This window comes from Aedes albopictus, chromosome 1, assembly GCF_035046485.1.
Source record: "Aedes albopictus strain Foshan chromosome 1, AalbF5, whole genome shotgun sequence".
Lineage (NCBI taxonomy): Eukaryota > Metazoa > Arthropoda > Insecta > Diptera > Culicidae > Aedes > Aedes albopictus.
This window is the reverse complement of record NC_085136.1, coordinates 62,919,908-62,931,554: the sequence shown is the minus strand read 5'-3', so window position 1 is coordinate 62,931,554 and position 11,647 is coordinate 62,919,908. Positions and strand designations below refer to the sequence as shown.

Genomic DNA, 11,647 nt, shown 5'->3' with positions numbered 1-11,647 from the left:
GACGAACACATAACTTAGGGGGGAAGGGCACAAGGCCCCGAAGAAGGTCAACTCATAGAAGAATAACGGCTTTAATAACAATCATGAGCAGTATGGAAAACTGCACAAAGAATTTAGACAATTTAGACAAACCATTGTAAGCTAAATGTAAAGCGCTTGAAGAATTTTCCTCAACTCCACCCACCAACACGTGTCCTGGGATCGTTATCTCTCGTTCGTACAAACCACATGCACTTTGTGCAACGCGTAGCCAAGCCACCACCAGGTTAAGCGAAGAATTCGCAAGAAAAGAAACACCACACAAGATTGCATTCCAAACAACAACATTCCTCAGGTTGCAGCAGCAGCAGCAAGCAGCTCCATAGTATGTAGTAGCAACGTGGCCACCCGACCGATTAGGAATCGGGTCCGTTTCGGGCGCCGGGCCACGCATGCGTCCCTTACGGGGAAGTTCCGAGAGGAAGCTTTTTCCCCGAAGGTACGAGGAAAGCTCCCCGGTTTCGTCTGATAAAACCAAGCTCCATTTCGGCCGCTGGCTTCAGTTCGTCGGCGGAGTTACTCGGATGCGGAAATCGAAGTTCCGGTGAATTGACCCGGTGGAGTGCAAATTGGCGCGCGCGTTTACAGAAGGATTTTTTTTTTGCTGCTGCTGCTTGACTTTGCAGAAGTTTTGTGCTTCGTTTTTTCTTGCTGGATAGTGTACAGTGCGAGATCAGAGTCAGCATGTAGGCAGCTGTATCTCTACATCTATCAAGTGTGTGTTTCCTGTGGGGGTGGCCAGGGGCCTGGAGTTGAAGGAGTCGGGGGTCTGTGTATTTATATTGCACATGTGCGTGCTTCGCTGATATTTGTTATCGGAGCAAAAAAAGTGAAAAATAGTGTCTATATTGGAACATTTAGTGGAATCGTGCTGGTGGAAGGAGTTGGCACCGTGGGAGGTTCAATCAACTGTTCGAGAGTGTATTTCCGCCGTTTTTTTTTTCGAATAGCTTGGAGTTTCCGTTCGTGTTCGTTGTCGTCGCAGTCTAATTGACCACGAGCTACACGGTGGCAGCCTGTTGCTCCGACACGTCCCCTGTGGTTAGGCAATAGACGGGGAAACAGTGACCTAAATTTAGGCCAAAAGGTTACGCGAAATCATCCAAGTGCGCCGGGAGAGGTCACCTCATGTGTACGGACGGACGAATGGCTTGCTTTGGTTTACAGCACAGTAGCGAAGCTCCGCCATCCAGTGTCTACTAGTACGAAGGAAAACCCGTGACTACGCGACGCCACGCATAAGCCTACTACGTATTTTTGTTTTATCACCTACTATCACAAAGCGCGGCGTTCTCGCGATGCAGTGTGCATGAAGAAGTGAAGAAAAAATGTGCTGTGTAAAAAAATGTGAAACCATTATTAGTTATTGAAGCAAATTTGTTCGGATGTGCCCGCTCTCTGTCTCGAGGTTTGTGTCCCAGTAGGGTGGCCCACACTTCTATGTGAAAAACATAATAAACCCAAAGTCTTATTATCCTCAGATTTGAGTATGTTTGACTTCTAGAAGCAACAATCACATTATAAACAAAATCGGCCAAGTCCAATGGGCCTGAAGTTTATATGAGAAAAATTATGCAAATACCTAGGGAAACTACATGTTTTCAGTTGTTTTTTTTTTTACTCCAGGGAGCGCTTCATAAGTCCAAACTTAGTAAAATTTTCCATTTTTAAAGCAAACGTATTTCCAAAATATTTGTCGAAGACCGTTCCTATGTGACTATTTCTAACCGGGGCATTTTATGGGTTCTTTAGGGGTATCCAGATTGTTGCATAATCGGAATCTCCTTAAAAAAATAGCCTAATTCCGAAATTTACTTATTTTTTGTGCCCGGGAACTATTTTTAAAATGCCTCCAAAGTTTGTATGGGGAAAATTTTTGTTCGGGGCGAATTGTCTATCGATTGAACTGTCATTCTATCCACGGAAATTTGAACTGTTTTGTTAAGGTTGAAGGATTCGTCATTGACATATTCGTCATCATTAGAGTGTCCATTTCCCGGCCACTTTTCTTGTCCCGGGATTCGGGACAAAATACTTAGCTAATCCCGGGAAAATTTTTCAAAATTTTAATAAAAACCCAGAAAATAGTTTTCCTTTTCTCTTGTGCAGTTCAAGTATTATTTTTTTCGAACAGTTATGATTATATTTTGTTTCCAAAACAAGAAGTATTATAACGAGAAATAAAAGTATCAGCATGATGCTCACCAAGAAATATTTGTTTTTAGCTCTTTGATAGTTGATTTATTACAAGGTAGAAAATTAGAAATTTCTAAAAGTTTGACTGGAATAAGCATTATAATCCATCTAAGCTACCAAATATTTTTTTCGAATAACGCGTCCCACTTCGAGAAATTTATCTTTAGATGCCATTCGCCATACGACATTTTTACGATTTACTTTTAGCTATTTTTTGCACATAGAAGGTAACGCCATACGGTGAGTAGGAAAACAGGCGATGCGTGTAATTCATTGCGGTTTTTGGATAGTTTTAAAGATGTTGTAGTACATTTTGAGATTCATGAATTTCATGAGAAAAAAAATCGATTTATTAACATAATATAATACAAGTTTGGAATCGTGTTTCCAAACATTACAAAGTTATATGATATTGGGGCTATGTCCAGATTGTTCTTGCAACTACTGAATAAACCAGTAAGATAGAAAATTTGAATTAAATGCATAACATAAAATCAATATTTTCATTATTCTTTTTTTCTTTTTCAAGTAAAACCTATAGTCCAAAGCCCGATGGTAGTGCATGTGAAAAAACCGATCAGATTTCAAAAGCGAAAATAATGTTTTGCATTGATATTTGGTAGTTATAGCTACAAGTGATCTTTATCCCGGGAATCCCGGGATGGTCGGGATTTCTAAAACTATATCCCGGGATTCGAGAAATCCCGAAATCATACAAATCCCGGGAATTCTTGTCCCGGGATGTCCCGGGAAGGACACTCTAGTCATCATTGAAAACTCGAAAGCAGTTTTCTCGTTCAAGGTTGAAATTTCCGCAATGAAAATGTATTCACTGTATTACGGTCACAGAAAAGAGTACAGTGAATACATTTTCAATGCAAACATTCGAGTTTTGAACGAGAAAACTGCTTTGGAATTATTGATGATGACGGTTATGTCAATGATAAATCCTTCAACCTTAATAGAGGTAAAAACTATAGAGGGAGAATGTCGCTGGCGTCGCCGCCGCAACATCTCTTGCTGACGAGGATAGGGAGGGATATAAGTGTCAAAGCGAAAAAGTATGCAGTTTGACAGATAGGTACCAGGGGTGTTTGCGAACGAGAACAAAGGGAACAGCAGCGACATTCGTCCTCTATAGTTTATTAACTCTATTGTTTTGTTTATTTAACCATCACGTTACACTCAGAAAAATGAACTTTTTCTATTAGGCTATTACAAATAGCTATATTTTATTCACTAAACAACCCAATTCGGTGTGTGTTATTGGTTTCCAGTCAATGACACAGAACGAGATGTGCCTTATAATAAGCACCTGCCAATTCTACATAAGAAGAAACAATGTTTTGTTAGCCACAATAAGTTGAAACTAATTTTCATTCATTTAAAACTGTAATTTTAGGGAAAATTGGGACAAAATCGTCACTTGCACAGGGTTCTTGTGAATGCTATGGCTTCCGTTTTGGCTTTTGATCATACTAAAACAAAGCGTTCGGTATGAACAAAAGTAGTATTCATAAAAACTTGAAGTTTTAGTAAGCCTCAGAGGTAATGTTGAGATTCCGGAGAAAATACTTAGGAAATTTTTCAATTTTACGATAGAATATTAATAATTTTGAATAAAATGCTTAGTACCTATATAGGAGCTTTGATATATGGTTCATAATTGATCAAAATTTCCGCGTATTTGATTGATGTATAAAAAAGTTTTGATCATTTGAATGAAAAAATATGTTGACCATAAAATTGCTGTACGCACAATTGTTTGATACACTGTAGTTCTGGAGTATTCCGATGAACAAAAGTAAACTCTGGAAAACCGAATGATTTCAAGAACTCTTTCACTGGTTATGATTTCATTCAGAGGTTTGTGGAGAGATTTACTTGGCGATCTATTCGGAATCCATTCCAATGTTCTCGTGAAAATTTATCCCCAAATCTCAATCCATTCCATTGACATTCACATATTCTTTTTAAATTTCTGCTGATAATTGAATTCTCTAGGAGTTTCTCCTCAAAATTCTATTCATGGATTTTCCCGGATTTGCTCCCAAAGTTCTTTCCATGATTTTCCAGTGTTCCTTCCGGGAATTCTGAGAGTTGTTCCATGGATTTCTACCAAAATTCATCCTAGGATTTCTGCACGAGTTTTTCACGGAATTTCTGCTGGAATATTTGCCGGGATTCCTTCCAGAGGTTCTCGGGTGACATCTTCCGCAGACCTTAACAAAACCTTCTCAAAGTTTTTTTTTCGGAGATTTCGCTTAGTTGTTTCCCGGAAGATGTTTTGAACAGTTTTTCACGGCATGTTTGCGAGACTTCTGTGAGAAGTCCTTGCAAGGATTTCTTCTAAATAAAATACTTTTCTGGGTTTATTTTGGAGTTTTTTGACAAATTTCTCTCCTTATATTTCCACTCAAGGTTACACCCTGAAGTTTGTCTGAGATGTCCCAGTTTTTCTTGGAATTTCTTCCGAAGCTCCTCTCGTTATTTATCCAGTAGTTCTATGCGGAGTTCCTCGCGAGATCCTACGTGGTGTTTCTTCGAGAATTTCTATCAGAGAATTTCGTAGGCTATCCAAGAATTTGAAAGAAATCACTGAAACAACTTTACACTAACACACATTGACAATAACTTTTTTTTAAATCCCAAAAGAAACTTTTAATTTACTAGCAGACCCAGCGTGGCTAGCCACATTCCTAAATAAAAGTAGTTCATCCAATCAAAAAAAAAAACCTAGAATGACCTGGAAAGGAAATCTCTAGAAGCTTCCTTGAAGGCTAATGCATCAATACAAATGTATGTAAAATATTTCACTCAGCATGGTGCATCTCTTTGGAAAACGCCAGAAGGTATATTATTAAGTATCCAACCTTGGTTAGTTGTAACTTTCTAATTCATGACGGGAGGCTACACAACTCCGGAATTTATTTCATACATCCCTTTGCCGTTTTAGATCTCCTTAAAATAAATTTAGAATATTTTCATCCATTAAAGAAATTCTTGAACTTCTTGGATAACATTTTCCAGAAGCTTCCTCTGAAGCCATCGCATCAATGCGAAACATTTCACTCAGCATTGTACTCAGAAGCGCCAAAAGGTATACTATCATGTATCCGCCTTGTGATAATCAATGATTGTTATAGGGTTCTTGCCCATTCAATGAAATAATATTCTAGAAATCACAAACGCCAGAAGGTATACTTCCAAGTACACACCTTTGACTCGTGAACGCCTGTTATAGGGTTCTAATCTCTGAAATGGAAAGAAACTTCTTGAAGCTTCTCCGAAACTGGGATTTTTTTTTTCATTTTATTTCACCTACCGTATATGAATGTTTGGGGTGGCTGGGATGACTGGTTCGATTTTCGCAATAGAAATTGAAGAATTGATTGAAGAATTCGTCCAGAAACATTCGGGGAGTTGTGGAAAATTTAAAAAAATGAATGCTCCAGAACATTCCAGTACTTTTAGTAAGTTCTAGAAGTTTTAAGGATTTTGATGTTTCAAGAACATTTCCGAATGTTCTTCTTATTAATATTTCAGGAAAGTCCAATAACTTTAGAAAGTCCTCGAAATTTTTTGAAGTTTGATATAGCTAAGTTGAAAAATATCAATGGAAAATTTCAAAGCGTTACGGACAGACAGACAGACAACGCTGGGATTTTATACATATGATTCCGGAAGAAGTCTATAGACAGACCGACTAGTTCTGAAAAACTATGAGAGGCATCTCGAGATTAACCTGCACTATAAGGAATCTTTTAAAATAAGTTCTTTGAGGAACTCCAAAAGAAATCTCAATTGGAACTTCAAGGAAAATCCCACGATATATCCCAAGGAAAAATCCAGATGGAAGCTCGCGATATTTTCTCAAATAATTTACAGGAGGAGCTCCGGGAGAAATCCCATGCGGGGCTGTTGGAGCAATTCTGGGAAAAACTCCGGAAGAAATTCCGATATAAACTGCTACAGAGAACACATGCTAAACTCCTGTAAAATCCAGGGAAGAACTTTTTAAGAAATCCAGGGAATTACTCCTGTAGAAATTCTGGGAGGAATCGTTCGAAAATCTCTGGGAGAATCGCGGGAAGTACTGATAAAATTCCGGAGTTACGGAAAATATCGCAAGAGGAATCCCATGAAAACAGCTGAGAAATATGCCGAGAGAAACTCCTGTAGAAACCTCGGGATAAACCCTGGGAAAACCTCATGGAAACGTATGTGGATTCCACGATGCTGTGGATACTGTGGATGCCACGGTTTCTAGTAGCAACGGCTGTCGAACTAACACTCCTTCCCTTTCCTGATGACCGTAAGGACGTAGCCGGCACAGTTCCTCTCTCCTCTTCTTGGCGTAACGTCCTCACTGGGACAATGAGCACTACCATAGTTATTAAGTGAGAGCTTCCTCTGCCAATGACCATTTTGCATGTGTATATCGTGTGGCAGGCACGAAGATACTCTATGCCCAAGGAAGTCAAGGAAATTTCCTTTACGAAAAGATCCTGGACCGACCGGGAATCGAACCCGTCACCCTCAGCATGGTCATGCTGAATATCCGTGCGTTTACCGCCTCGGATTAACTGTAAATTGCTGAACTCTCGAATTGTGCACATTAGGCCATATGAATAAAGTTGAGTAAATACTCTTTACTAAATCTCTGTGAAGCCGTGGAACAAATCTCTGTGAATCTTCACAGAGATCTGAGTAAAGAGCATTTGCTCAGCTTTAATCATATGGCTTTGCTTGCTTGCTTTTGTATCCTTTAGCTTTTGCGTTTTAATTTCCATCGATGCTTGTTTGTTCTTTAACAAAACGTAGTGTTTCTGAGTAGATCAGTCGTGAACAATATTGGTATAACAATATCGACTACTCTGTACTGACATTATGCCTTTTTTAATGCTTCTGAGCTAATAAAATAGAGTTGTCTTTCGATTTATATTGCTATGTATAACAATCAGTGACCTATAAAGTTATATTTTCACAAGTAGTTAGGCCCTCTTCAAAACATAGGTGTTTTTTTAACTATACTGCCCCCACTCGCAAAACAGTCCCATTCGTAAAAAAATAGAAATTGAGAAAACAGCGTTTGAAGTTTGACAACTCGCTTACATGTAAAACTTTGAAAAATCGCTATAACTTGAAAAATATTCCGATCATCTCAAAATTTTCACTGATTGTATTTGCACCTCAATACATAATTACAAAAATATTACGTTTACTACAAAATTGCTCAGCTTTGTGTTAGGGTACACACATCTATGATGGGACTGTTATGCGGATACTTTCAATATGGGACGCTTAAGATTTAGTATTTTTTCGCACATTGACAAAAAAATCTGCAATTTTTATTATGGGTTTTGAAAGTACGATGAAAATGGTGGAGTTTGGAATTATTGTGGACAAGCGGGTGCCCCCAGGAAGTAACTTGTGTTTACACTTTGACGTTCGCGAAGTTTTGACGCGACGACAGTTCGCGCCTACTAGATTGCTTGATGTGCATTTGGCAGACCATGTGCTATTTACTAGCGTGCTTTGGAAGTTTAGTCGAATAACAATGCAGATTCAGTACCACACAAAAATGATGACGATTCGTTACGTTAACTCAAAAAAGATGGAAAGTCAAATGGGACTGTTATGCGAGTGGGGGCAGTACATATACTAATATGACATGCGCTGGTCAAATTGTTTGGTCGGTTGGCGATTGGATGGTTACTAAGTACACCAGTCGTTCCGTCATGGCAAATATAAAAAAAAATGTTTGAAGAAATTGTATGGACGACTTTAGGGTGAATGGTCTTTTCGGGTGTCTGTCATTCGGGCGAATGTGATAGAATCGGATAGCATCAACAACCATGCGCCTCCATATGTTTCTTAATCTCCTTGGAAACACTTGACTGATATAAAATCACCAGAAAAGCTTAATTGCAGGCAAGAAAACCCGAAAGTTGCCAGTTTTCATTGGGAAATCTAAAGATTTTTCGTGGGTTTGCTTGCCTGGCTTCTAGAAAGATGCTTTATGCAAACATATTTGATACCATTTACTTCTACATAGTAGTGGAATTTAGTTGAATTTACCAACTCATGCCATTTTACCCCATCTTGGCATTTTGGACTTTGTTCCTCTACTTGTATTGAGTTCAAGCATTCTTATAGGCTGCGTTTAGAAATGGAAATGGAACAGAAACTTAAACCTCTATTTTAAGGAGTTTGAGAAGTCCTGAATATCTCGAAAGTATCTCATTGTTTCTGTTGATACTCTATGAGGTGAAACAGGCCTAGTTGATCCTGTGTCCAGGTATAATGAGCGATTCGAAATTACGTTCAACCGGGTGTGTAATTTGGGCAATTCGAAAGGTTTTGAGAGTGTTCAAGATGTGTTTCAGTGAGTTTCAAGGGGGTTGAGGGATGTTTCAGAGCGTTACAATGGATTTCAGAAACGTTTAAGGGGTTTCGTGAACGTTTCTGGACTTTTCAGGGTGGTTTTTGTAGCGCTACAGTGGGGGCCAGCAGGATCTCAGGTTTCAGGGCTTTACAAGGGGTTTTGATGACGTTTCAGGAAATTGTAACTAATGGCGGTTAGGCCCCAACTAACAATCACTCATTTAACAGGCACCATTATGACGAATTAATTCAGCATAATGTTGAATAACATTTGCATTATTTTCACGTACAACCTATGTTCGGGTTTTGTTCACACAAATTTGGAGAAGTTGTAAAGCATCATGTTGTGCACCAACTTAATTTTTTGTTGTTCAAAGCGTTTTAAAAATGTACAAGAAAGTTGTTATTAAGCTTTGGCAAAAATGACTGAAAATAAATAAAATGCAAAAATGTTGAACTCGCAGGAGAGTAATTATTTGCTCTCATGTTGAGAACACCTATTATGAAATAAGAATTACATATAAAATTACCTAAATCCGGATTAGAACTCGAGACCTGTCGATTGCCAGCCGCATGTCTTCCTATCTGCGCCATCCTAGAGATGGTGAGATGCAGCACCCAAAGCAAAACATAATCTTCCCATGACTCAATAATCATCACTCCTGAACTTGTGTTCAGCAGTGGTGAATTAGCACAGTACGTGGTAATCAACTGAACAACACCTTGCACTTCAACAGCTGTTCAGCACAAAACACGTGTTTTCCATTCTGATTTCGCTGTCAGTATTTTTATCGCACGGTGGGAAAATTTGTATCGAATGCGGCCAAAAAGTGTTGGTCCTTTTTGAAGATATTGTATCCAGACGAGCTAATTGCGATATGAATATGTTTTTATTTTTATTATTAAATATCGATCTTTAAAAATGTATGATAATATGTAGTGCGGTATGGTCTTGGACATGGTGCATTCACAGCATCTGTTCAGGTAACCTACTCATGCTCAGTCGAAGATCCGTTATGCAATTTTTTTATTTGTGCTTTTGTCATGGAATCTTGAAATTATATTCAATAAATAGTGCATAAGGAAATTTAGGGATACTTGAAATGTGTCGATTTCTGAATGCTGCTTGGTTATCTAGGTGAATGTGGGAACAATATTCAGTAAACACGACAGCACTGCAATGTCAAATGCATCGATCCAAGCGTCTCGTACAATCGAACTGCTGCGGAAGATAAAAAATATAATAATCAAGGTACAAGATATCTTGTTACAGACTAATAATAAAAAATAAATGCCTCATTTTTACGTTGATTACGTTTCTTGGCACTCAATGTTAAACTATATAATTTTATTCTGTTTTATTTTATGTGATTCGTTTAAAATTTTGGTTCTTTAGTAACTTGGTTGTCTAAACATTTTTAGCCATGATTTATCTCATAATCCGAACAAAGTTACGAGTCAAACTATGACGGGCTGAAGGCGTTTATTTGACATGTGAAAAGCACATTGTTCAGGAGCATATGCTTATCGATGCATCAGCTAAATAAGATGCAGACACGTGTTTTGTTAAACTCCTTTGTTAAGGAATCAATGCTTGTCGAATAAATTTCTTGTTAAACTTTTGAAAAGTGTTTTAATTTATCATTGTTGATACCGATGAGGAAAGTCGAACATTGACTATTTTCTCAATTGAAAAATCATTTAAACAGTAATGTGTAGAGCATAATTTTAGTTCAGCTATCATTACCATTATAAAGCAACAATTCAGCAAGCTTGCTTGTTTGTGACTTGCAATTGTTAGTTGGGGCCACAGCTACCGTTGGCTGAGGAGAGGGTCACAGAAGGTGACCCTTCTCAGCGGCTAACGAGACTCTGTATTTACCCTCAATCACAGGGTCGGCACGCTTATCCTACTATTTCACGGATTCAGGAAAACACTTGGATTGCCTTTTCACACTCCTGTTTATTGGCTAACTTTTGTGCACTTTCTGTCTATCCTCTAGCTATCTACCTTCACCATTCCAGTTATTATATAATTTAGCGAATCATCTAGATTTAGCTTTTACCTGTGTCTTTAGATTCCTACACACACAATAGACACACAGTGGACACTTCGCATCGAACTTCACTAGTGTCGATCACTTGGGCAAATGGCCGTTTCTTCGGTCAATCCAAGATCTCCAAGATCATAATGGCCTTCCTTCGCTACCACCGTCTACGTCCATGTTTCAGACAAGGCAGAGTCATCTGGTGGCTAATGTGGCAGGATGATGGTAGCTGCTATTTATGGCTGCGTCCTTTTCGGGAGACCAGTAAAACAGAGTGGAAACACACAACACAAACACTTTCCTGAATTTAATTTAACAAACAGACGAATACTATTCTAGACCGCGACAAACTCTCACAAACCTACTGAGGGGGTACTACGAACCGTTACAAAATCTCAAAGGATTTCTGGAGTGTTCTCAGGGAGTTTCCGAGAGGTTTTAAATGCTTTTTAAGGAGGTTTTCATGGGGTTTTAGGGAGTTTCGGGAGCGTTTCAGAAATTATCAGTAGAGTGTCTCAGGCGCTGCCAGGAGAATTTATGGCGTTCGAGAGGGTTTAAGACGCCTTTCTGGAGAGTACCATATTTTTTCAAGGAGGCATCCGGCAGATTTTGGGGCATAGAGACTGTAGACAGAAGTGAAATTCTGCTTCTGAAGCGTTTGAAGTGGTTTCAGGACGATTTCAGGAACGCTTGAGGGGGTTTCACAAACATTTTAGGTTGTCTCAATGGGGTTGCAAGATCGTTTCAGATGGTTTTAACGGGTTTTGAGGGCGTTACAAAAGAGATAGGAGCGTTCCAGGGGATCGTAAGGGAATTTCAAAACGTTTGAAGGCGTTTAAGATGCACTTCAGGGTGTTTCAAGGGGTGTCATGCGGTTTCAGAAGCGTGTTTGAAATTCTAGGGAGTTTCAAGAGGTGTCAGGGGGTTCTAGTCAAAGTTTCTCATTTCTCATGAATGTGACTGCGAGCCTCGAACCA

The 11,647-nt window shown here is 38.9% G+C and overlaps 1 protein-coding gene across 1 annotated transcript in view; it reads left to right on the top strand.

Annotated features, from left to right (window-relative positions):
* The first annotated feature begins 206 nt into the window (after positions 1–206).
* LOC109401938 (AF4/FMR2 family member lilli) overlaps positions 207–11,647 on the top strand; it is a 601,758-nt gene continuing 590,317 nt past the window's right edge. Inside the window, 1 exon segment of the mRNA XM_062844653.1 lies at positions 207–1,447. The gene's annotated coding sequence lies outside the window, so the exon portion shown is untranslated.